The 27,339-nt window shown below is 37.4% G+C and overlaps 1 long non-coding RNA gene across 2 annotated transcripts; it reads left to right on the forward strand.

Annotated features, from left to right (window-relative positions):
* Positions 1-27,339, forward strand: LOC143644625 (uncharacterized). 2 transcript variants are annotated; one of them, XR_013156790.1, is made up of 4 exons: positions 1-181; positions 3,921-4,068; positions 14,162-14,233; positions 26,959-27,339. It is a non-coding gene; the product is annotated as an uncharacterized LOC143644625 (long non-coding RNA). The 2 variants fall into 2 exon arrangements; XR_013156791.1 differs by lacking the exon at positions 26,959-27,339 and adding an exon at positions 14,756-15,230.

Consider the following 27,339-nt stretch of genomic DNA (forward strand, 5'->3'; position numbering starts at 1 on the left):
TTGGCCCGCCCTTAGCTGCCGGCGTTCCCGCTTGAGTGCCCTTAGAGAAGCGCCGAGAAGGGGGCCCAGACAACCTCAAGAGTAGCCCGCGCTTTTAGGGCGTTCGGGAAGAGACGTGGCTGAGTTTCAGGGAAATGTAGTGGCCGGCCTGGGAGAATTCTGGGACTCGCTCAACTCTCGAGTGCGTAAACCCCCAGTCGGAACCTGAAGAAACAGTTGCTGTCAGGTAGCCCAAAGGCAGTTTAGGGATTGCAGCGCCCGCCGTCCCGCGCCCTCGGCGTGGGGGGCACCGGGTGGCTCTGGCCCTAGCATCGCCCCTAAGCTCGAGGTTGGGGTCACGCAGCCGCAGAGAGGGCTTTTCAAATTCCATTTTATTATTGCCTGGAACCCGCTTGGCGTCTGCAGACAGGCTTGTTCGGATATTATAGTTTATATTTTCTATTTTATTATTTAGCATTTTAACAAAGTTAAGGGCTCAAAAATTAAAATTCATTGACAGTAATAGAGGAAAGGCAGAACAGAATTTTCTTTAATAATAATGAAATAAAAGGGAATAGTGTCCTTCCTCTTTGGGGTTACTTTTAGCAGGAGAGCTAAGTCAAAGGGAAAAAGAAACAAAAAAATGTATGATATCATTTAAGCACGCCCACGTATATGTAAACTAAATAAAAATGAAAACATTTCTAATTCATTTTTACTAAGGTACAGTTTTAGGACCCTCGACTTTAAAAATTTTTCTTTGTATCCTCAGTTTATTTTTCAGGAAATAAGTGTTTTATTTCATGATTTTATGGACACGTTCAAGATGGTTTTATTTTTTATTTATTTATTTATTTTTGCATGGGTAGGCACCAGGAATCTGGCATGGCAGGCGAGAACTCTGCCTGCTGAGCCACCGTGGCCAACCTGAGATGGTTCTAGAGCCAAAATACTATAACATTCACAGCTCTCTAACTATTCCTTCTACCCTTTACTGTAAGGGAATAAATATGGTTCTTTTCATGGTCTACCAAGTCAGTGAATTTATTTTAGATTCAGTTAAACTCTGTTTATTTACAAGAGGATCCCATATATTTATTTTGCTTCTCTGAAAAAGGTGGCCAGGGTCAAATAAAATAATCTGTGCATCTGAAGGGGTAAAACATAATATTCAACACATTACCTCAACGGCTATTATGTACCTGTTAATATAGTTGGTTGGTTCCAAACCAAGAATTTACCTTGTTTTCTCTCAGCCCCTCCCTCTTGGTATCCTTTTGAGTTCGTTTTAATATGAATCTTTTTAATCTGGGCCTTTGAATTCTGACTGTGATTGAGGTTGCTGAATCTAGATATCTGAGCTCTTAATATCAGTTGCCTAAGAATGTAAGGGTTGCTTAATGCCGATGAATACCGACTCCTACTTTGCCAATAAGGTTTGAAGCTACCTTAAATAAGGTGATGGACAACTCTAGAATCTCTCAAATTGTGCTCCTATTTGAATTGGAAAAGGTCTTTGGCATGGGTAATCCTGACATAAAAAGCTATCCAATTAATCCAAAATCCTTTTATCTGAGAGATTAGACAATTCCAATTCCTGAAGCTGCTGGATTTATTAGGATAAGCCCAATAGGGGGACTTGGATGAAACTGCATTATCCGTAAATCAACACAGAGACATGGTGACCATCATGGTTTATTTGACATAGATGTTTGCAGAATATAGAATATTATAAGGAGGACTACTGAGAGACGAGGAAAACATTCTAAGGGTGGAAAGGGAATGGTGTATTATAATCATTAATTATATGAGCTTTGGAAATAGGTATATTGACTTGGGTTCAAACACTATCATTTATTTTTTGTTTGGGGGTAAACTATCTTCTAACCATCAGTTTTCTCATCTGGAAAATAGGGATAGTAGTATCTTTTACTACTTTTACTACTACTCCCTATCAGGCACAGTTGAGGAAGTGGACATCATACTGAAAAGAGAGTAATCAAGCGAAACATCTGCGGAATGAAACCTAGTTTATATTTCGTAGATAGGAGGTTGGAAAATTCTTCTCAGAATCTAACCATCTCAACAACAGCTAAAGATACTAAACTCATGATTCCTCCTGGATAGATTCAGCCAGATCATAACAGTTTGGGGATGAATTAATGATAAGGTATAGAAAAACTAAACAAATAAAAAAATAAGCCAGTTATTTAATTGGTGGAGGAAGGTGCTCAAGTATGGAAAAGTAATAATATATCAAGTAACACCTCTGTGACTAGAGTTTATGGTGCAGAGAAATGCAAACAAAGCGAAGGAACTCCTGCTGCAGAAGCCATGGAATGTCTGTGATTCTCATCCTTCCCATAGCTTGTGTTTCTAGTTCTTCAATTATGTGAAAACACCAGGAACCTTCTGGTAAATTCCTTTAATTTTCAATTTAAAATTTGTATGATGCTCAGAATAACTCAGTTACTTTTCACAACAATAACAACTCTACTCCTAACTCATGTGTTTTGGTAAATGGATCAAGGAAATCTAGCCTATAAAGACACTCAGAACAATCAGTCTTTTGAGAAGAACCAGAATTTCATTAAGGAAAGAAGATGGACAGTTCATTAGTTTTTTAAAAGTTGAGCAAGTAAGAAAACATGAGTCCAGTCACTGCTGGACACTGGAGCACTGCAGCACCTTTGAAGGAAAATAATAAAAGATCGCTGACCCGAGCCTACAGAGAAGAGAGCAAGTCCTAACTTAGTTAACTCCTTCTGCCACATGAGTGAGCAAAAACAACTAGGCAGAACTTCAGCTGATTTCTGATTTGCCATTATTCAGGTAACTTCAGAGCAGAGGTTCACCAGATTGCCATTTCATTACTCCAGCTAATAGTTTTTCCAACTGTTTGCTTGACATCTCCCTTGGGTTGTCTAATACACATCTCGAAAATATGCTCAAAACGAAACTCCTGCTCTCCACCCCAACACCCAACCCTGATTTTCTCCTTAAACTTGCACCTTCAAAAGACTTTCGTATCTCAGAAAGTAGAATGCCAACCTCCCAACTACTGAGACCAAAAACCTTAGGTCATCTTTGAAAGATTTAGGAGGTGAAAGGGTGAGAAAGAAGGACGGTAGACCGGGAAATTTAAAGCGGGCGGGTTTATTTCTGGGCTCACGGAACCCAAGATGCAGGGCGGTGAGTCAGCGCCTGGGTGATGGCATGGATGGTTTTTAAGCAAGGGGGGGTCAGGTGACGTCTGGAAGGGGCGGTTCTCCCGAAGTCAGGTGGTAGGAAGGGGCAGTTCTCCAGAAGTCAGGTGGTCAGAAGGGGCAGTTCATCAGTTCTGGAAGTCAGGTATCCGGAAGGGGTGGTTCCAGAAGCCATGTTGGGAGGTGCAACACAGCCTCCACAGCTCCAGTTGCAGTGCCCTTCCCCGTTTCCCTGACCTAACAATCTTCATCTCCTTTTGTCTTACTTCTCACATCTAACTAATCAGCGTATTCCTCAGCTCTATCTTCTAAATACATCCAGAATTTCACTATTTCTTATCTCTTCAAGTGCACTATTTCCAAGTCATCATTTCTCCCCTGAAATATTGCGCTTGCTCCACCTCCTCGTTTATTTTCAACATAACCTCTAGAATTATCACTACCTCTCTGACCTCCTACTATTCTCCTACTGCTCTTCCCTTCCGTTTCTCTGTTCCAGCCACCTTGGCTCCTGGCTGTTCCTCAAATATGTCAAGTGGGCTCTTATGTGAGAGCCTCTGCACTTGCTATTTCCTTTTCCAAGAATCTCCCAGCTATCTGCATGGCTCACACCAGAACTTTCTGCAAATATCACTTTAAGACAGTATTTCCCTTTCCACCAAAACAGAATTAGGACCTTCCACCCCCAGCCCTACGTTCCTTATAGCATTTGTTTTCTGTTTTTGTTTTCCATAGCAATGATCATCATCATCAAGGATATACTACAGAATATCTGTATTCCTTCAACAGAATGTAAATTCCGTAGGGTTGCAGCGAGGGGAGGAGTTTAGATGCCTTGTTCACTGCTGTAACTCTAAGACTCAGAAAACTGCTTGGCAAACAGGTAGGTGCTCAATAGTTATTTGGATTAAGACGTTTGAATAAAGGGAAACTGCTTATTGGGAATCAACAAGACTGGGAAGCTAGGCCCGCCTCCCAGGGGCCCTCTTACCCATACATTATTGGTTATCCTGAAAGGAAGGATCCTGAGCGTCCCCAGGAGTACTGCACACTTAATCTATATTGAAAGTGTCTTCTAGTAGAAGCACAAGTTAGTTAGCACGAGTCGGAGGCGTAGGTGAAGCGGGGAAGAACCCGAGCAGCGCCACCTTGCTGGGCGAGCCAATGAGAAAAGAGTCGCCGCAGGTGGTGAAGATGCCACGCTGCCGCGCGGGTCCACGCAGCCCTTTCTCCGCGCGCGTTTGCTCCAGCTCCCTCAGGAGGAGAGTAAGGGCAAAGAGCTAAAGAGTGAGTTCCCCCTTTCTTATCGAGTAACAAGGACTTTTTGAGCCTTTCTTTTCTCTTTTTGATTCATGGCTTTCAGCGCTAGGATTTCTTTGCTACTGTGACCCAAAATATGGAATGATCCCCTTTTCGCCTGCGTAACCCTCTATAAAATAGGAATTTGGGTTCCGTTAGAGCCGTTCCAGTGCCCATATTCAGTGTTGAAGACAAGAAAGGGGGTGCAGGCCCGAGAGGAGCATCCCCGGGGTGGAGTGTGCAGCCAGCTCCCCTGCGGTGGACGCGGGCCATGGTGCAGTGCCAGAGGCGCCTTTGGTTGTGCGTTTCCCCGGCCACCTGGGGGCTAGAACCGGTAAAAGTTAGTTAGAACTTTTACTAACTTTTGTGCAGTCCCTGCTTCTTAACTTTCCTGAGTTAAAGTGGTATGAGTACACCCCCTTTGACCACTGGCCCGAGGGTATAGATGTCCTAACAATTCAGGAATGCTTCCCTGCGCTCTGCCCTGGAACAGGTGTTAGTCCTTCAGTCAGAGGCTGTTTCCTCCACCTGTGCCCAGCTGTGATTGGTCCACTCTGTATGCCCTCCGATCCCCACTCCCAATCTGAAAATGAAATAAGCCACCGAAAAATTTTCCAGACCCTGTGCTTCATGCTACAAGTTTCTCTCTCCCCACCTCTTCTAGCAGAGTTCTAGAAATAATAGATCATGTTTGCACACTGTGTTGGCCACCCTCTTACCCCTAGCAGGGAGGCTTTCTTCCCCAACAGTGACCTATCCTTGCTCCTTCTTGGAGGTTACTTGCTCCTTCTTGGAGGTTACCAGTGACTTCCTATATGCCAAATTCAAGTACAGTTGACATGCTTTCAAATTGGCATTTGACAAATTGTTACTGCCTTCCTATTCCCTTTTGTATTTTTCCATTTACAGTAATGTGTTATGATTTATTAAATTGTTATGATTAATTAATTGAATGTATTTTGATTTAGGATCATAAGTTGTCCTAAACTCAAAACACTACCATGGTTAATATTTTGACCTATTTTTGTTGTCTGTTTTTTTTTTTCTGCATAGGTTTTTTTAAATGCAACTTTATTGAGCTAAATTCATATATGATATACTTATCCAAAGTATATAATCAGTGGCTTACAGTATCATCATATAGTTATACATTCATCACCACCATCAATTTCAGAACATTTTCATTTCTCCAAAAAAAGAAAAAAGAACACCCCAAACATCCCATATCCCTTATCCTCCCCCATTATTTATTTATTTTTGTCTTTATTTTTTAACTCATCTTCTGCATAGATTTTAATTTCTTAGGTGTGATTCTTATGTCCCTGCCATCTGGTTATTGACCCTGCACTTGCTGCTGTACATTCTGCATGAATAGACCATCTTAAAGGCTGAAAAATTCAAGAGAATGTGCATTTATTGTATTAATCATAATTGAATTAAGCTGTTGACAATTAATTACTTTTCTAACTGAAAACCTTTATGCACAAAACTTTCTTTTCTATATTTGAGATTCTTTCAGTTGGACAATTTCCTAGAGAATAAGTTCCTGATTGAAAAATCAAGCATGTTTTTAAAGTTCTCTATGGTTGCAGCTTTCCGAAAGAGTGTGCCAATTAACATTTATACCGACAATATGTACTTCACTCCATTCTCATCATCATATAATATTTTTAAAGCTTACATTTGCCCTTTTAATAATTGAGAAGAAATATCTCCTGGTTTGTATTATTTTTTTATATCTGCTAAGTTTGGACTTTGTGAAATACTTGTTAAGCGTTTCCTTTTTCTTTCTATGAATAGGCTATTCACAAAATTTTGCTTCATTGCATTTCTGATCTATTTGCCTTATCTCTGGTGAGATGAACCTTCTTAAAACCATATTTTAGTGTAAAATATAACTCAAAAGAGTGCATTAAACATAAATTTGTAGCTTAATGAATGATTGTAAAGTGATCCCCAATGAAAATCATCACAAAGTTAAGGAATAGAGACTCCAGGTATACCTTCTTGTTGATATCTCCCTCCCTCCTGCCTGCAAAGGTAACACTAAACTGACTTTTATGATATTTACGTGCCCCACTCAGTATAGTTTCAGTTTTTCTATGTTGATCTTTTTATAAATGAAAGTAAACAGTGCATGTTCTTCTGGGTTTGGTTTCTTTCACTGAATATTTTGTAAGATTCATTCTTACAGCATGTAGCTGTAGATCATATTTTCATTGCTGTATAATATTTCATTGTATGAATTTGCCACAATTTATTTATTGATTGTATTATTGATGGACACTTTAGGCCTTTCCCAGTGTTTGGGAACGCTGCTGTAGCTATTCTTGTGTATGTCTCCTGGCGTACCTGCATACACATTTCTGCTGGGTATATTCTGAGGACTGTAACTGCTTGGCCAGAGGGTATTCATGTCTTCAATTTTTTTAAGTAAACTTTTAATTTTAGAATAGTTTTGTACTTACAGAGACAGAGTTCCTGTCTACCTCTCACCTCAATTTCCCCTATTGTTAACATCTTACATTATTACAGTACATTTGTCACAACTAAAACAACTAATGACTTGAGATTAGTAATCAAGTTCCATGCTTTATCCAGATTTCACTATTTTTCCTCACTCTCCTTTTTTTCTGTTCCTGGATCCCCTTCAGCATACCATATTACATTTTGCCATCATGTTTCCTGATCTTGTTTTTTATGATGTTGACAATTTTGAGGCATACGTAAGGTATTTTGTAGAATGTCCCACAATTTGGGTATCTCTGATGTTTCCTCATGGCTGGACTGGGATTTAGGCTTTGGAGAGGAAGATCATAGAGGTGAAGGGCCATTCTCATCACATCACATCACTGATGATGTAAACCTTGATCTGCTGGCTGAGGCTGTGTTTACAGATTTTCTCCATTGTAAAGTCATTACCCCTGCTTCCCATTAGAAGCAAGCCATTGATGCAGCCCGCACTTGGATGGGTACGGGAGGATTAGAATCCAGCACCTGTTGGCAGGAGGATCTACATAAATTGTTTAGAATTGCCCTGGAAAGTGTCTGTTCTCCCTTATTTTTTTGTTTTCAGTCATTTATCTATACCAATACAGAATCATGGATATTTTATGCTTTGGGTTATAATCCAAAACTGTGCTGTTTAAATGTTGCTCAAATTGCTCCAGCTTTGGCTGGTGGGAGTTCTTTTGGGTAGGCTCCTGAGTTCTTTTGCCATACCCCCATCCTTTTTTTCCTTTAGTACTTCCTGGCACTACAGAATGTTCCAGGCTCATCTTGTATATGGCTCCCCCAAGGAGCCCTAGTTTCTTTTATTGGAGAACTATATTGGAAATCAAAATCTGGGTGCTGGGTGCATATCTCCAACTTTAGTAATGAATACTACCAGTTTTCAGAGTGGTTTTACTAATTTATACATCAGTTCCTTATTTGCCAAATTTCCGGTAAACATTTTTGCTGTTTTTGTTTTACCTTTTATGTTTGAGTTTTCATGGACAAGAGGCTTTAATTTCAATATAGTTAAATATTTATTCTAATAGTTGCTCTTATTCTTGGTTGTTTTTCCTATTGTGTGCAATATTATATGCCCTTCTTCCTTCCTTCTCTAAAGTATGATGAATAGTCTGCTTTTTTTGGTTGGGTTGTTTTTCCCTGGTTTGAAGTATTAACTATTTACTGATTTATTATATCTAGATTTATTGTGTCAAACTACTAATTAATTTTTGTTTAAATTGCTTACAGTTATTCTTAAAAATGTCAATGAATGCTTCCCTTCCTAATTTGGTCTCCTAGCATATATTAAAATTTCACGTGAATGTCTTTTGTCTAGACTTTATCTCTGTTTCTTTGATCTATTTATTATGGTAGTATCATAGAGAAACACTGATGAGTTGTACACTCAGCAATAGAAGATAAGGCATAATAGGACAGTGGTTTTCAACCAGGGGCAGTTTTGCTCTACCTTCATCCCCCTTTCCCACCCCATGGGACATTTAGGCAAAGTCTGGGGATGTTCTTTTGCTTGTCACAACCGAGGAGATAGGAGAGGGATATACATCCAATGGGTAGAAGTAACAAATGATGCTAAACATTACACAATACACATACAGTAGCCCCCACAACAAAGAATTATCTGGCTTAAAATGTTAATAGTGCTGAGGTTGAGAAACCTGGCTCTAGGAAATTGCATTAGATCAACCAAGAAAGGCAATCAGGCTGGAATATATAAGAAAAGCAGGGCATATCCTTTTCCCTGGGTTACGTGTTTCTTCCTCAAGTCCTTCTCATCTCTTCCTATAGAAAACATTCCTTCCTTCCTTTTATTCTCCTAGCACTACTATAGCTCAGGAGATTACGTTTTTTTAGAGAATAATTTATTTTGAACAAATATGCTTTATTTTATGTGGCAAAAATTCCTGTCAACAAACTTGAAAATTGAAATAAAAAATCCTCTTAGAACACAGGTCCCCATGTTAGTTAAATTTTTTTTTTATAGTGAATAAAGGGCTTCATATAAAAGCAGCACCAAACAATTATGCGTTTCTCTATTCAAAAATATAAACCAAACAAAACCAGAAACCAAAAACAAATTTATTTAAGAACAGCATAAATTTTTGGAAAGGAGCCCAAAGTATAGTGTAACCTGTGCCATGATTGTATATACATATGGTAACAACCCAATAGGGTTCAGATTCACAAAGATCATGGCACAAGGACTAATTATTATCACTTACCAGCTCTGTGGCAAGATGTTTACCCTTTCTGAGTCCCAATTTCTCCATCCATAAAATGAGCTCATTATTTCTGAAAGGAGTAAGAGGAGGGAAGAAAAAAAAAGTACCTGTGGTTGAAAGTTGTGACAACAGACTGGAGAAATCCTCACAGTCATGAAGGGCATTTTATGCCACATTAAAGAATTTGATTTAATTGAATTGCTTTTTTTATGAGAATGATATATTTGTATTTTTAAAAAGTGTAGGTAGGTAAGAATAGAAAGAAGATGAACAGCTAGGATCTATGATGTTGATCCAGATAAGATGATTTTGGTAGGATATTGGCTAAGGGGGAGGGAGAGGGAAGACACAGAAGAAATAAACCAAAGCTTGGGAGTAAATACGTGTGTAGAGGAAAGCCGAGAAAAGGAGGGTGGATAGGGGAGAGAGGGGGTAAATACACACACCTGTGGCATATTACAAGGAATTCTTAAGAGAGATTGAAAGGATATGGGATTATAAGAGCCGAAGGAAGAGAGAATGTCAAAAAGGAGGGCCTGGTTAAAATAACATTATTATACATATGGCAACTGCATCCATGCTCCTTTAATTCTTACATCCTTAAGAGGTAGTTATTCCTTCTTTATGGATATGAAAATTGCATCCAAAGCTACCTATTTTCTTTTGCAAGAAGGTGGTGATTAGTGTGAGTTATTTCATAATTGTAGTGGCAAGAACTAGACCGCAGTGAATTGAATAAGAATGATAGGAGGGATGGTATAGAAAATTCTGAAGGTTGACTGTGAAGATGGAGGGGATGTAGAGCAAAGGGAAGATATTTGAAAGGTTGAAGTGGATTTGGGCATGTTAAAATGCTAATGGGAAGGTTTTAGAAGAGAAAAATTGAAGATAGAGAAGGAAGGAGAAATCACTAATGAATTAAATTCCTGTGGAAACAGTTGCTGAATGTAATCCAGATCAAAAGCCTGCAAATAGTGACATCTATCTGTAAATTTCTGGATAGGATGTTGAGGGAATTGTATGCTGCACCTCATTTTTCCTTACTTATATTCCATATGTCCTGAACAAATTTCAGTGTTTTTTTAAGTTTCCTCAAATCTATTCCATCTTGCCTGTTTTAAAAAATTACTACAGAACCTGGTTCTGTCACACCCTTATCTGTAAACTAGACTATTTCTTTAGTGTAGTTGAAAAACAACCTGAAACATCTGATAGCTCACCAATTCCCATAGAGTATAGTCCTATTTACCATGAAATTTTTTTAGGTAATTTACTTTCTCTTTGAGAGGCAATCTCTCCCTTTTGTACATGTTTATTTTCCATATCCCCATCTTTCCTTTCCAATCCCATTAACAAGCACAAGGGAGGGTGAAAGAGTGGAAAGGACAGAGGCTTTAGAGAAAGATTTAAATTGAGTCCCAACTGAATCATTTGGTGTCTGTCTTGTGAGACAAACCACTGAAGAGATGAGGAGAAGAGGGTAGTTTAAGTAATTGACTGACATGGATAAGAAATTGAGTCTCTTAAGATGGCTGATAAATAAGGGGAAAAAATGCAGGATTTGATGGGGTTTGAAACACTGTAGCAATGGGAGTGAAGGCAGTCTACTGAATGGATGGGATGGTATTATTAGAGAATTGGTTGAATTTGCAGTTTAAGAATTTTAGTAGTTGTTGTTGATAAAGTTTGAAATAAGAGCATCAGAGTGAAATTCTGGAGTGAAATAAGGTCTTGGGAGTTTTGGTCAGGAATATGAGACACTGCTGTTTTGGGTAGACTTTAAACTTGAACTCAACCAGAATAATTATAGTGTTGGGGAGTGGGTGTGAAAAGAACTTGGAACACAGACCCTCAATGACTACATAAAGATTTGTGATCAGAAACAACATGACAAAAAATAGAGGGTGACACATTCCTATTCATGTGCTTCAAAAGTAATATGCTGGCAGAGTTGGTAGAGCAGGAACAGGATGAGAGAAGTTACAATTATTTAGTAGGAACCTGTTCTGTGGCTGGTGATATATGAACTCTATTCCACACTACAGGTACCTAAGGTTGACTCTAGTATCCTTACTTTACCAAAGAGTAAACTGAGGTTCAGAGAGCAGAATTTATTTATTTATTTATTTATTTATTTATTTATTAGGTAGGTAGGTAGTTCTCATATGTTCTAGTTTGCTAGCTGCTGGAATGCAACGTAACAGAAATTCAATGGCTTTTAAAAAGGGAATTTATAAGTTGCTAGTTTACAGTTCCAAGGCTGAGAAAATGTCCCAATCAAAACAAGTCTATAGAAATGTTCAATTTAAGGTATCCAGGGAAGGATACCTTTGTTCAAGAATAATGAAGTTCAGGGTTTCTCTCCCAAGTGGAAAGGCACATGGTGAACCAGTCAGGGTTTCTCTCTCATATGGAAAGGCACATCTGCTAGCTTTCTCTCTTGGCTTCCTGTCATGAAGCTCCCCTGGAGGCATTTTCCTTCTTCATCTCTAAGCGTCACTGGCTGGTGAACTTTCTGCTTCTTGTGGCTATGTCATTCTGCTCTCTCCGAATCTCTCCCTTTCTCCATGATGTTTCCTCTTTTATAGGATTCCAGTAAACTAATCAAGACCCACCTGGAATGTGAGGAGACACATCTCCACCTAATCCAGTTTAACAACCACTCTTGATTGAGTCACATCTCCAGGGAGATAATCTAATTAAAGTTTCAAGCATACAGTACTGAATAGGGATTAGAAGAAACAGCTGCCTTTACAAAATGGGATTGGATTAAAACATGGCTTTTCTAGGGTACATACATCCTTTCAAACTGGCACATTCCACCCTCTGGACCTTAAAAAAGACATGTTTTTCCCATATACAAATATATTAATTCCATCACAATATAAGAAAACTTAAACAATTTCAGTAGCAATACAAATAAAATACAAAGTTAGAAACAGTACAAATTCCTATCAAAGTTAGTTAGAGGCATGGTCTGTTCTAAGGCAAAATTATCCTTTGGCTCCAGACCTGTGAAACTCAGAGCAAGTTATTTGCTGCCAACATACAAAGGAGGAACAGTCATAGGATACATATACTCATTTCCATAGGGAGAAATTGGAAGGAACATAGGGGTCACCCAATCCAAGCCATTTCGAAAACCTGCAGGGCAAAGTCCATTAGATTTCAAAGTCTGAGAGTCATTCATCTTCAGGGCTTTAGAAAGCAGTAGTCCCACCGTTTCCAAAGCCCTACACAGAAGTCTGCCTCTCTCCAAACGCAACCGTGAGGGGCATTGGGGAGACCACCTTTTTCTCAGCTCCACACTCTCCAAGCATTGGGGCTGCACCCAGGCTCTCTGCTATCTCCAGTGCTATGTTCATCCCTTCCATGTGGTGGCAACCAGCTCTCCCCAAACCCCAAGGAATGTGCTTCACCCTCTCCAAGCACAACTTTTCCACCGCATCGAGGTGGAAGACCCACCCTCAGCCTTCAGGGCAAACTCACCCTCTCCTTGTGCTTGAGTGGGTCCACTCTCCTCACACAAGGCTTCTTGACTTCAGAAGAAGCCTCCTTGGCTTTGCCTCTGAAGTTATTTTTCCTCATCATAACAGGGACATCATAACAGGGTTTAAGTCCTGGAACGGTGAAAGAAATATACAGTAGAGTTGTCTATATTAGAGAAATGTTTTATTATAGGAAATATAGAGGTCAGTGCTGAGCTTAAAATAGTTGGCTTCACCAAGTATTTGTTGAACAATTCAATATTTTATAGGATGTCATTTGCTAATCTTATCCTTCCACATGTCTCATTTATCTCATGTATTCCATGTTCTTAGGATTTTTACCAGTGATGCTTAAGTTCTTATCCTTGGGACAAAATTGCAGATTTGTTTTCTTCCTTCTTTTCTGATTTTGGGCTGCTGCTATATGTGGACGAGTTGGACAAAGAGGAATTCAAGTTACTCCTAAAGAATGAGAGCATGGAACCTGGGCACTGCCGGATACCCAGGACTGTAATTGAGGCCAGGAGGGAGGATATGGCTAATTTGATGAATAAGTGTTATCTAGCAGAGCAGGCCTGGGGTGTGGCTCTCAAAGTCTTTGGCATGATGAACTGAGGAATCTGTGTGACAGAACTAAACCAGACATGAGCTATGAGTGATGCCAGGGACAGATTTGGGGTAGGAAGGAGGAATCCATTGGAATAATGTTGCCATAAGAGAGACTTAAGGATTAAACCACTGTGGGATACAAATCCATAGTCATCACAGAAATTTTGGCCTTGGATGTTTTGAGTACTGTTATTCAGCCTGTCTCCTTAATTGGTGGGGGGCAATTCATCCATCTTGTTTCAATCAGAGCAAGTAAAGGAGTTGAGTGATAGGAATTGTCCCATCTAATGTGTCTTAGCCTACATTTGAGACAAAGTTACGTTAGACTAAGTATTGAAGAATCTGAAATATGATTAACTTAACTGAAATATGAGGTATGATCTATAAATAATTAAGGGATATAAGGCAAACCAGTATTTTGAGTCATTCCCTAATATGAAATTTTCTAGCCTCTGATCATATCTAAAATTCCTTACTCAAGTACAAGACTTACACCTGTGCAATGCAGATCCGTTATCTCCTCTGCGTCTCAGCATATTCTTGTGAAGTCAGTGTTGACAAGGAAAATGAGGCTTCCACTAGATCACTTACCCTAGAGTTATGGGATGGGGGCATAACAAGAGTCTTCCTACATCAGGGCTGTTTGTACCACATCACTCGTTTCCCCCGCTAAGCTGGCAGAGTATGAGACTGTTGGTCTAGTTTTCCTAGACCTACTTAGTCATAGAATTGAACCACTGAGATGAGGATATGGACTCATTCTGGCCATCACCAAAGCTCCTCCCCTTGTTCTTGGTAAACCCCATGATTCTATTTGGATGTACCTCTCCTTCCTATGTTGCAGGGTCAACCCAGACTTCAGGACTAGAGGACATCAAGGCTGGAGATGCACAGGAAGATCAGGATGCAGGGCTAGGTGAGTATATGGTTTTTCTGCCAGATTTGGAAAGAATTTGAGCTTTTGGAGCAAAGCAGACCTTTGTTTACCTCTTGTTAACAACTTTTAATATCTTACCTGTTCCCTGAACATCATTCAAAACAAGTCAACAAAACTGGCTCTTTGGCCATTCAGAATTAGGGCCATGTTAATTTGGGATCTCAAGCAAACAGTATTTGGAAATTCTCACACAAAAGTTGATAGCCTAATGAACAAAGGTGTATTCATGTCTGTATTTATGTACTAGAGTCCCTGAGCTAGCGAGCTAGCAGGGACCATTCGTTTTGTCACATATATCTCCTTCTGGTTGAGATGGTACACGTAGAAATTGCAAACTAAGCTATGACTTTTAACTTCCTTGTAGAGTAGTAAGTAATCTTCTTCAGTTAATTTTCTTAATATTGACTTCATAATTCTATTTAAAGATTATGTGTTTGAACCCACGGGTATTAGATATTTTGGCCTCTAGATTGCCAGATCTTCCCTTTACCTATGTTACAGGGTTATCTACTAACAGAGATGGCATTTCTGCTATTCAAGATCCCAAATGATGGAGAGTCTACCAGTATGTAGTGCCATTCATGAGAACCAATATTTTTAGAGTAGCCATTATGTTCCAGGCAACACATTGGACTTTTATGTCTTTTAATATAATAACAACTATCAATTGTTAACAATACTGACAATGTAAGGCATTTGCTGAGCATTTACTATAGATTATCTTAATCTTAAATAGATACTATTATCTTAATTTTTAAGAGGAAGAAGCTGAAACTCACATTGGTTAATAATGTTGCCAGAATCAGCTAGTTAATTGAATGGCAGAGCTGTGTTGGGACTCAGGACCATTCTGTTCTAGAAGTTGTGCTTATAACTACTAGGCAATCCTCTGTTTTATTCCTTATTGACCTTTATCTGTTTATAATGAGTCAATTGATAATATGCTTAATAATTATATGGCATTTAAAAGTTTACAAAGTGCTTTTGTATATCCACTAAAATTGATAATAGGGAGATTGTATTTCCATTTTATAGATAAAGAAAACTAGAGCTCATAGAACTGGTGTGACTTTTGAAAAATAATAGAGTAAGTTGCAGAACTGGGGCTGCAGCCTGTAGCTCTTAATCTACATCATACTCCCCTAATGTCTATCCACTAATCCTAATCTTACTCTTCGTGATCATACATTAATTTTCTTCTAGATATTGGCTCTTTAGGTATTTGGAGATTTCTCTCTTGTCCCTCCTCTCTTCCTCTGAAGTGAAGTCTGTTCTTTTTATAGTGTGTACGTGTTGAGGGGGTGGCTGGGGGGAATTATTGGGAAAATAAAGCTCTTGGAATGCCAAGAGGAAGGCTACCTAGTGGACTATGCCTGTGCCAAAGCTGCACTAGATGTTCTTGACATTTCCAAAGCACACTTACTTTTCACCCCAGTACCGTTCTTCTGAGAGTTGCTTGAACTGGAATAGATTCGTTGGACTTTCATTTTCCAATTATTTAGGCAAAGAGATGGTGACCATATTACTTAGTGCAAGATTGCTGTTCTGAGCTTGATAGAAACGAGCACTTGAGAGAAATGGACCTGTTATAGCAACCTTAGTGAATTAGTGATGAAGCTATTTTATTAAGAACTAAGGCACACAAACTGTAAACTACAAAAACTACTGTAAATCTGGTATAGAAAATTTAATGGAGTTATCCCAGTTTCTTTCTTTGACCCACCTCCCACTCCTGCTAATTATGGAAACTAATAGTAGTAAATAAATATTTTAAATACATTAAATACTCTAAGAACATGAACAGTGGAAACCCATGAGAACATGGGAGCATAACTAACTTATTCTGGGAAAGATTCCACAGAATCTAGGAGCTATTGACATGAGTTTTTGAGGTTTCATTAGGAATTTTCCAGATGAAGGACACAGAGCTAAAGCATCCTAGGCAGGTCAACAAAACATTTCAAACACATATTCTGGAACCTGACATGTTTGCTTCTGGCCCCAAATATTACTATTTATTTTTCTTCTTAAAATTTTGTTTGTCAAGATTTACAATTCTTAAAATTTTGGAGTAATAATTTACATTCAATAAAATACACAGTGTTGGGTTTGTTTTGTTTTGACAGCTGTATACATTTATGCAACTAGTACTCAAAATGAGATGGGACATTTTCTATCACCCCAGAAAGTTTCTTAATATCTTTTTCTCATCAAATTTCCCACCCAGGGGGTGCAAGGGTAGTTCAGTGGTAGAATTCTTGCCTGCCATGTGGGAGACCTGGGTTCAATTCCTGGCTCATACACTCCCTCCTCTCTCCCCCAAAAAAGTTCAACAAATGTTGCTGCAATAATGGGATACTCATATGCAAAAAGAATGAAATGTGACCCCCACCATTCAGCATACAAAAAAAAATTTCCCGCCCTATCCAGTCCTAAATCATTTTCTAACTTCTGTTTCCACACATTAGTTTTCTCTGTTCTTGGAAATTGTTTAGATTGATTTGTACAGTATACATTTTTTCTCTCTTTATTTTTGTTCAAGAAGATTAAAAAAATTATCCATGCCATTTCATGTTTCAGTAGTTTGTTCCTTTTTATTGCTGATTACCATCCCATTGTATGAATATGATACAATTTGTTTATTCATTCTCTTGTCAATAGACCCCTAGGCTATTTCTGCTTTGGACTATTATAAATAAGGCTGTTGTGAACATTCTTGTACAAGTTTTTAAATAGTTTTCAAACAGTTCTCCAAGGTAGCTGAACCATTCATACTGCCACTAGCAATAAATTAGAGTCCTCCTCATCCTTGCCATCATTTGCTGTCAGTCTTTTTGAACATTTCTCTTAATTTGGGTCTAGATACCTATCACTCTTTTACATTTGTTTGTTTACATGTTTCCCTCTCGTCTATAGTTCTAATAGAAGCTGGAACCGATCCTGCTTTCCTCAGTATCCTGTACCCAGAATTGTGTCCAAATAATTGCTCAGTAGTATGTACTGAATGCTAAACAAATGATGGACACTTATTTCCATTAACACTGAAGACAAATATTCTTTTCTCTTTTTTTTTTTGTCTTTTTGGCAGACTTTCCATCATATCTTTTCCTAAGAATCTCAGTGTTCTCAGTGAGTTCTGACCTTAGATTTCAAGCAGGTAGTATGGGACTAGACTGGTCTTGCATATAGATGTGGTAGGTAATAACAAGATATATTGTGATTATTTCCTGGAAGTGCTTCCTGCTGGTCCCCAAACACCTTCCCCACATTGTACCTTTAATGAATCTCACCCATTCATATCCTAACAATAGCAAATCTTCTTTTGGGTTAAATTTATTCCTCTTTTAAAATCGAAGGGTTCCTTGGGAGATGACACTATGAAGTCTGCTGTCAGCATTACACACCTTAGTGTGGCCTTATTTATCCAGGTCTTTTTCCCCTAACAAGTGAGATTATCCTTTCAGTTTATATTTAGTGAGTACGTGAGGCACTTTTACTAGGTCATGATGGATCCTTCTCTAAATGGGTAAAGGTTTATTTTCTTGTATATGCTTGGCTAGGGGGTGTGAGTGTTTAGAGGGTGGGCAGTGAACAAAGGGGGAGGAATTGGTATTACAAAGGGAAGTTTTTGATTGGTACATCTAACAAAGTCCACACAATCAGAAGGCATATTTTGCAATAATGTATTTTGTTAATGATGTATATATCAAATACCTGATATCAACTGTGAACTCACTTTGGACCATCAAAAGGATTAAAATAGTGTGAATTAATATTGTGACTGTAGTATTTGGAATGGCTTCAGTTATTTTTGGTAATTGTTCCTGGGACTAAGAGTTAAAAGGCTCCTCTTCTGTTTTTCCTGGTATCATCACCTTCTTCTTCCTTTCAAGGTCATAAAAAGTTGGGAATATCACTTGTCAGGATATAAGCAATATCCTGAAACTTGGATTTATGACCTGACCTAAACTGTGAGAAACTCAGATTAAGATAAGAGATACCAGAAACACTCAGATAATATCTGAGAGTTACATTTGAAAAGACAGGGGTGCTTTAATCAGTGTGTGGTGATTTGAAGCTGGATGTTCTCTAGAAAAACATGTTCTTAAGTTTAATCCATTCCTGTGGGTATGAATCTATTGTAAGTAAAACATTTGATGAGGTTACTTCAGTTAAGGTGTGAACCACTTCAATCGGAATGGGTCTTAATCCTATTACTAGTGTCCTTTATAAAAGAATGAAATTCAGTCAGAGAAGAAGAACGCCACAGAATCCAGAAGCTGAAATCAGTGAAACCAGGAAGAGAAGGGAGAAAACAGCATATGCCACCATGTGCCTTGCCATATATGACAGGAGCCAAGGATTCCCAGCAGCCCTCTTCGGGAAGAAAGCATCATCTTGATGATGCCTTGATTTGAACATTTCCCAGCCTCAAAACTGTAAGCAAAGAAATTCCCTTTGTTTAACCTGACTCATTTTCATGGTATTTGGTTTGAGCAGCCTAGGAACTAAAACACGGGGAAAGTGGAGAAATAATTTTGTAATCCTTCTGCATATTCTTTCTTCTGAAGAATGAGATTTGTTAACTTCCCTAGCAGTCATCAGGATCTCTCTAGTTCTTTGCCTTTCAACTAGAATCTGATACATATGGACCTTAAAGGAAGTAAGGTGGGGGATAATGGAGTAAGGTCATTATGTGAAGCCTTAAAGCACCCAGAATGGAAATTACAGAATCTTCGGTAAGTCTTGAGTTTTTAAACTATAATTGAGATTTTCCCTAACCAAATAGTCTTTCAGCTTGCCTCACAGTTCATAGGAATAGTTTAAATTTATTTTATTATGGAATAGCAGGGATCAGGATATCATGCTGATTTCCTTCTGCTAGGATTTCTTACACCTCCCATCACTCCCCCAGCCCCCACTGAAGACACCTCATTGTACAGTTCCCTGTGTATTCACATTCTAAATCTGAAAAAAAAATTGAGAGCAGTTCCAGCATTTATACCAGTTCACTGGTTTCTATATCTAATAAAAGAACAAAATTAGCAGCAGAAAGTGTTAAAGGGAGGGAATGAAATCTTTATAGTGGGAGCAATGGATCCAAGACAAAAAGCCTTGGTCAATGACAGATGAGCTAGATATCTTGATATGATCCTTTTCAGTTGAGGTTGAATAATATCTTCCACTGATAAACCTTGATGTGGACCCAATAACTAGGGTTTTAAGTAGGAAACCATCTGTTTGGTTCAACTGTAGTGCTTCTTGTGTCAGTGAAGGAATGCTTTGGCATAAGTCATTAGAGCTTTGTAATACTCTAACACCACATTGTTTAGTACTGGATGATCTCCCAATGTGGGTGGCCACTGGAGAGTGACCAACAGTCTTGTAGGCCTTCTATTTAACTTCTTTTCATATGGGAAAAGTTCTAGTCTTCTGTTTGCTTTAGACCTCTAACTTTTTAGATTTTCATTTTGATGTTTTACTCTCCCTACTGATTCTAGATGATATGAGAAGTGACAGTATTGATAAATTAGTGTTTTTCCAGTCTCCCCTGCCAAGTAAGATCTCCAAGTACTGTAAGGACTTTGAAAATTTAGAAATAAAGTAATTTAGAAAACTTTACATTGCTAAGGGTCTTGTGTTAACTCTTGTACCTAGATAGCCTGAAAGGGCATACATGATCACTAATTTTCTTGTGAAAGTTTTACTATTAAATTAACTACAGGTTTTCCTCCAGGAAAGACATATCTGCTTTCCTCGTCTTAATAGCTTTTTTCCACATTGTGGGCCCTTAATAGGGCAGCTCTTAAAATATGTTGAGCAAATAGAGAAAGAAACTTGGGAACTATGAGGCATGCCCAATTGTGCCCAGATTTCCTTCTAAGTTTGAATATGCTCTGCTATTGAGGATTTATAAGTAAGTTGAGGAAGCAATTTTTGATTCCACCAAACAGCTACCCAGGGAATGCTAAGATGGTCCAAGTACAAAACACAAACTTCTTCAAATGTTTTGAATTATAAAAACTAATATTCTGGAATGGGAACATCTAACATAGTTGCCAGAAGAAACTGATTAGTTGATGAAGATATGAAGAAGGTGCTTGAGGAAGAGATATCCAAAGCCTTGGCTGCCTTTAATAATGAGAGGAAAATATTTTCACCAGGTAGATAGCATATGGATCAGTAGAAATTTCAGCTTTTCCAGGAGTGTATAACCCTTGTGGTTTATTACAATTGTTTACAATCACAAAGTGTTCAGAAGTATAAGTCATCATAAACATGAGCAAACTTTGGAAGAGGAAGAGTTCACATTTCATAACAGAAGTTCTAGGCAGGCCACGGTGGCTCAGCAGGCAGAGTTCTCGCCTGCCATGCCAGAGACCCGGGTTTGATTCCAGGTGCCTGCCCAAGTGAAAAAAAAAACAACAAATAAACATAACAGAAGTTCTGCTACCTGGAAAGGATACCCAGCCAGCAGAGACTTGAGTTTAAGACTGACCTACCAATCCTCTCTTCTTTGTTACAAAAATTTTTCTTTTATTTATTAATTTTAATAAACGTTTATGTGTATAACAGTTTCATAGTCACACCAAACAAAATTTAAATGGATTATGATTTAAAGGTTTAAAACTAAATTTTAAAATATGAACATGAACAAATATTAGGATATGTTGATTTTGTGATCTTAATTTGAGCAGTATGAAGAACAAATGAGTTTTATGTGGTTACAATATCATTTATTTTCTTTTTTGAAGTTTAACTTCTTTAGAAGTCTTTAGGTAAACAAATTACTAAATGATTTTTTAGAATATTTTGCTAGTCCAAGTTTCCAACATCATTTAAAAGTTTGAAAACTATAATTAACATTAAGTATATTACTGTTTTTAATAATTTCAAATATAATATAGGAGAGCTATCAAAACTTGAGCCAGTTAGCCTAATATTTGCAATATTCTATGATTCCAAATTTTACAAGATTCTAATTTATAAAGATATTTTGGTTGTTTATATAATTCTTTCATTTTAAGCCCATGGTTTTATTCATATGCTCGTCAATATTAATATAAGTAATAATTATATAACTTACAAGGTAAGTGTAAAAAATTTTGGAAATTTGTTAATTGACTTATTAAGAAAATATAAAGCCTTATGTGATCTAAAATGCCATATTTGCATTTTTATTTCTCATTATAAGAAAGCCAGGGAAAAGGAATAAAGCTATCTTTAAAATCTCAAATTACAGAACAAATTAATTTATCAAAGAATTCACCTTGATTTAGAAAAGGCCCATGAAGCCCATCCTCTTAATCCAAGTACTCCTTCTCTTAGAAGCACTGCTCTTTCATTCCCTGTGATATTTTCATACTGGTTTTGGGGGGAACAGACAGCTTCTGCAACCATATTGCTTCAGCACCAATTCCTTTCTACTATCTCTCATTTATAATGTATATCAGAAAGGTAATTTCAGCCTCAATAACAGAAAAAATCATGAAATTCTTGGGTAACCTGGCAATTACCCAGCAGACATGCAGAAAAGAAAAATCCACACACACAGCAGTGCTAGGCTCCTGGAGAGGAGAGCTCAGAGCAACAGTTCTTCCTTGCTGAGGATGAGAGCTTTCTCAGGTGATACCTTCTGGGTCTCAGTTCTCTGATCCCAGACTGCAAGAAAAACAGTAGAGCTCACTTTGCTGGCCCTCAACTCTTAAAGAAATTCCAGTATCTTGCTTAAACCAAGAGATGTTTATTCTGGGTAGATAGAATGCAGATTCCTTCCCCTGAGTCAACTGCCCGGGACCCTTCTTCAGTAAGGACCGCCTTATGGACACATACCCTGATGGCTGGTCAGAGCCAGAGACAGCAATCAATAAGAGCAACAAAAAAATCAAAATCATAATTTCCTTACTTTTAAGGGACTTTGGAATATTTCAACAAAGAGCCTCATTTTAATAGTACTACTAAGAGTTAGTTAGGCAGGCCATTTTGCTGATTCATATTTAAAATCAGAATGGAAACACCATCCTCTGCTCTCAGATCCCCTTTGATTTAATCAATGGTGAATGGTGCTATGTATGAATATAAATGAGATGAGACCTTGAAACTCTAGAAAACAGGGAAACAGAGTTGTATATTTGTATTATCTCATATATGTCAGAGGAGAAAGGAGTACCAATAATCTTTTCTGATTTGACAAAAATCTTCTCATTATTTATAACATTTAGGAATTCAGAGATGTCAATATAAATATTTTAAGGCTAAACTATGTTATACGGATTTATGTAGCCCAGAAAAACACGTTCTTAATCTTATTCCCAGTCCTTTGGGTGTGAACTCCTTGTAAGTAGGACCTCTTGAAGATGTTATTCTGGTTGAAGTGTGGCCCAACAGATTGAGTTTGGGCCTTAATCTGATTACTGGAGTCCTTTATAAGTAGAAGAAATTCAGACATAGAGAAAGCCACAGGTAGGAGCCAGAAGTTAACTGGAACTTGGAAGAAAAGGGAGAAGACATTGCCATGTGAAGGGAAAGCCAAGCATCCCCCAAACTGCCAGCTGGTCAGAATGCTACCAACCCCAGGAGCAAACAAGCCTCTGAAACTGAGACCATAAATTCACATTGTTTAAGTCAACCCAAAGGAACTTGGAAAGTAAGACAGTAATATCATTAAGTAGCAGTTAACTGTTTTTTCACAAAACATAGCAACCATTTCTACAGTCCAAGCATCCTAGTTTATGACGTAAGAAAAAAATAAAACAAAACAAACAAAAAAACATTCTTACAAAATATTTTCTAACTTGTAATACTATCTGCTTTTCTTTGCAGCTGCAGGGATAGAGGGAACATTCTTTATATGAGGCTAAGCTTGCTTTCACCAAGAGTTAAGAGGTCCCATAGCTGAAATCTTAATTAGCCTGGAGAAAAAAAGATGAACACTTGAGAAGCTCAAACTTGTACAAAGGAAAAGAGCACTGTGGGACATGGAATAATTATATCTACAGTAATGTTTTCAGTGCTGTTTCAATTTTATCCTTCTGAAATGGACTACATTTTAATTTATGTACACATGAATTCAGAAATTTGCAAGTAATATTGCATGTTTTTAATTTAGTTGGTGATTATTATTACCCTTCACGTTTTTTTCCACAAAATATGTTTTGAATGGTCAAATTCAATTTGGATCAAACATTTAAAATACAATAACTTAGTTACTTAATTTAATTTATTATAAGGCAATAAATTTAGGCCTGTTGAAAGATACCTTGTATGATATGCCTAACATATGATTTCCAATGTATTAATTTGGGATTATAGGAGCTTGATATTTCACAATTCTGAACTCTTTCATAACTTTTCTCACTTTTTATCATGGCATATGTATACAAAAACTATTTAAACTTAGTTCTACATATTTGATTTTTATTAATTCTTTTTTTTTGAACTCACTTTTCTCACTATCTAAATCGTAATTTTGACTCACTGCATTACTGGCTGGTATAATTTTAACTTTCCCAAGAAATGTATGTAAACAATGTATTTTACCACTTCTTCATATCCTTAAGTTGTCTTAATACCTCAACTTTTTTCTGAAAACTTTGACTTTGCTATATTATTTTTTAGTACTTAGTGTTATAAAGAGAAATCTGAGAATAGCCAGACTCTTCACCCCCTTAACTCCCTCTCCTCTTTCCTCAGTTTGTAGGCAGTTTTTTCTCATAAGGGTTGGCAGGGTATTTTTCATTAATTTTGTTTCACAACCTTTTAAGTCCTTTCTGCTCAGAAAAAAATTACTTTAAATTGTTTTTTTAACAAACAGTTTCAGTTCCTTCTCTCTCAAAATAATCTAAAACTCATTTGTTACATTTTTTCCCTATATAACACCTACTTTGGGGGATCAATTTTTACTTTTCTTCTTTATTCTTAGGAAATTTCTCATTTTCCTCACAGATTTGATTTTTTTTCTTTATTGCTTCAAATGCAGAGTTCAGTTTTCTCTTAACTTAAATTTTATTGCACTCTTTTAACTTAAACCTGCTCCATTTTTCTTTCAATCTGATCTCCATGTATGACTTGCTATTCTTGTTTCATGGTCTAAATCTTCTTGAACGTTTAAAATGTAAAGCAGATTCTTTCTAAACATTTTCTTCTGTTTCCTAGCATTTTGTTTTTCATAGATATACTCATTTCCTGCATTTGGGGGTAATTTTCTCTTTCTGACAAACTTTAATATTTTAGCCACAAGTCCTATAATACTGGAATTTTTTCTATTTAGATGAGCTCTATCCAACCAATGTATATGATTTCCCTAGCTACGTGCTTGGCTGCTGATAGAATAGCCTTTTAAGGGAAAATTGAGTTTTTTTAGCCCTTAGACTGTCTTCTAGGTTATTAATTGAGCTCTAATTCTGGACTGAGGAGACAGCATCTCCTATTCCATCTTCCATATACCCAGATTATGATGTCGGGAACCAATTCCTGAATGACTCAATATGATAAGTTCTTTTGTCATCTTGAATCCTTCCTTATCAGAAAGATTCCTTCCTTACCAGAAGGAATCACTAGAACAACTCCAAATATCAGGAACACTCCTGCCTGGCTCTTACAGATCACTGGTATTGCTCTTAGCCTTGTACAAAGCACAATTTGTCTCTAAATAGGAGAATCTAAAAATATAGCCTCTGCATGCACTTCTTCTTTGCTTTCTTTACTGCCCTTCCTCCTTATCTTTGTTTTTAGATATTTTTTTTCCTTTCTGATTTGGCTCTTATTTTCACTCTCAAGGACTGGGTATCTCAGAAAATAGCTCCCTTACTGTAGAGGGCTAACATCTATGAATAAATGAGCTCCTGGAAGACAGTGGTGGGAGCCACAGCTTTACTCCTGACCTTATCCATTTCTCTTCTTTCTTCACCCTGCAGCCCATCTTCTTTCATATTCTAGTTAGTGGAAATTCCACCCAGATGCAAAAAGGTTATCATTTACAAATATTTTCGAATGCTTTTATATATATTTTTATTTAACAAGCCTTCTCCTCCCCTCCTTAAATCTCTTCAGAGCATGTGTAACAAGGAAATATTCCATCTGTGCTTTACTTAAATAACTCTGATACTATGTAGGGAAGTTAGATTTTCTGAAAAGGACCCATATCTTGGAAGATCACCATGCTGTGGTTGGCAGGGTGGTGGCTGTAATTCTTTGAAGAGTAGTCATTTCTGTCTTTTTACATTGTTTTCCAGGTTGGAATTGTGTAGCCTAACTACAGCCTGTTGCCTAAATATCTTTCTGGCTCTCATTAAAATCCAGAGCCTGATATTTCTAAATCTGCCACCCAATAATCTGATGATAGAGTGAAACTGTTGTATGAGGCCTTAAGGCATCAAAATATTACCTATCCAGTCTTCCTATTTTTAATATAGAGTCCTTTTAATTAGTCCTGTATATAGCTTAATTATGAATTCAGTGGAGAAACTGCATGGGTCTTTACGTTTTGTTTTGTTTTAGGAATTGTATCTATTTTTGATCACTCATTTAATCTTCTTGAAATTAACCTTAGAAATTTTTTTGTGTTTTTCTATGTAGTATTTCTACATAAAATACATCACCTATTCTTTAGTTTCCCCCAAATAATATATTCACATGATTTTAAAAATTGAGTAGTAAACACTGGCCCTCAAGAAGCCACTTGATTATAAATCCATCCCTATCCCCCCACGATGGCTCCTGCTTTGGGTTCTCTGAGACAACTACTTTTAACTCTTTTCTGTTTCTTAAGTCATAGGGTTATTTTTGCAGAAATGCAAAAATGATGACAAATGAGACTTGTGGTTTCAGTTCTCATACTAAAAGAGGTTGGAGATCATCACTTCCAACCTTACAATAAGAAGACGCTATACAGACTGAATTGATAGCTATTTTTAGACCCATAGGGAACAGAAGTTGCAGGACAAACCACTACCCAGAAAATTTGAGAGATTTGGTTACCTGAAACAAAAGATCCTGGAGTTGTAAACTAAACTCATAGGAACACTTAAGCAGTAAATTTGCTGAATTGCTTGAGGCTGAGTGTGAACTAACATAAGAATGATAAAATCCAGGGGCCTCAGTCTTCGGGAGTTCCCACACATTTGTGGACTTTACCTCCAGGAAAATATTTTCTTATAGTATTACATGTTATGGCTGAATCAGTATGATTATTTTGTCCATTTCTGTCAGATAATTGTCTAGACATGGAATTGATGCACCAAAGTTTTTGTTTTGTCAAATATGGTTAAGTTACTTTCCAGTAAAGTTTACTTACCCACCAGTAATCTGAGGGCCTGTATTTTAATACCCTCACTGGATAGCCAAAATCTTTTTTATCAGTATTAATTTTATAGTTGAATACTAAATTTTAAAATGATGTTGAACATCTTTTCACATGTTTTAGCCACTTATATTCTAGTAATTGCCTCTTCATAGCCTCATTTTTCTACTGGATGCTTTTTTCTGCTGATTTGAAAGGTCGCATTATATATTATTGTATTATTACATACACATTATTAATATTGTTAACATATTACAAATAAATTTCCTAGCTTGCTGCATGATTTCTAACTTTTCTTTATGACCATTTTTTAGGATATAGAAGTTTTAAACTTTTGGAAAACCAAATTATCCCCACTACATTCAGAATATAAAATATTATTCCCCTTTTTACATATGTGCAGATTGGGACTCAGAGCATTTCAGATCCATTTCTACAGTTACAGAGCTGGTATGTATAGAATTACAGAGACAGGTTCTCTTCCTGCTTCAGCCGGCGAGCCTCTCTTGTGGAGTTCGTCCAGACCCTCCATCAGAATCGTCAGTTTCACGGCTTGCCCTACAGATTTTGGATTCTATGTTCCCATGGTTACATGAGACACTTTTATAAATTTTATATTTATGAATATTTCCTGTTGATTCTGTTTCTCTTGAGAACCCTAACTAATCCACATGGGTAGGCACCATGAGTTAAACCCTGTACTGGTGTTTTGTATTTACATTTTAATTTACATAATTGGCATGATTCTAGAGACCTCATTATACACCTTGTTGTTAAAAAATTC

The sequence above is a fragment of the Tamandua tetradactyla genome, chromosome 8 (assembly GCF_023851605.1).
Source record: "Tamandua tetradactyla isolate mTamTet1 chromosome 8, mTamTet1.pri, whole genome shotgun sequence".
Lineage (NCBI taxonomy): Eukaryota > Metazoa > Chordata > Mammalia > Pilosa > Myrmecophagidae > Tamandua > Tamandua tetradactyla.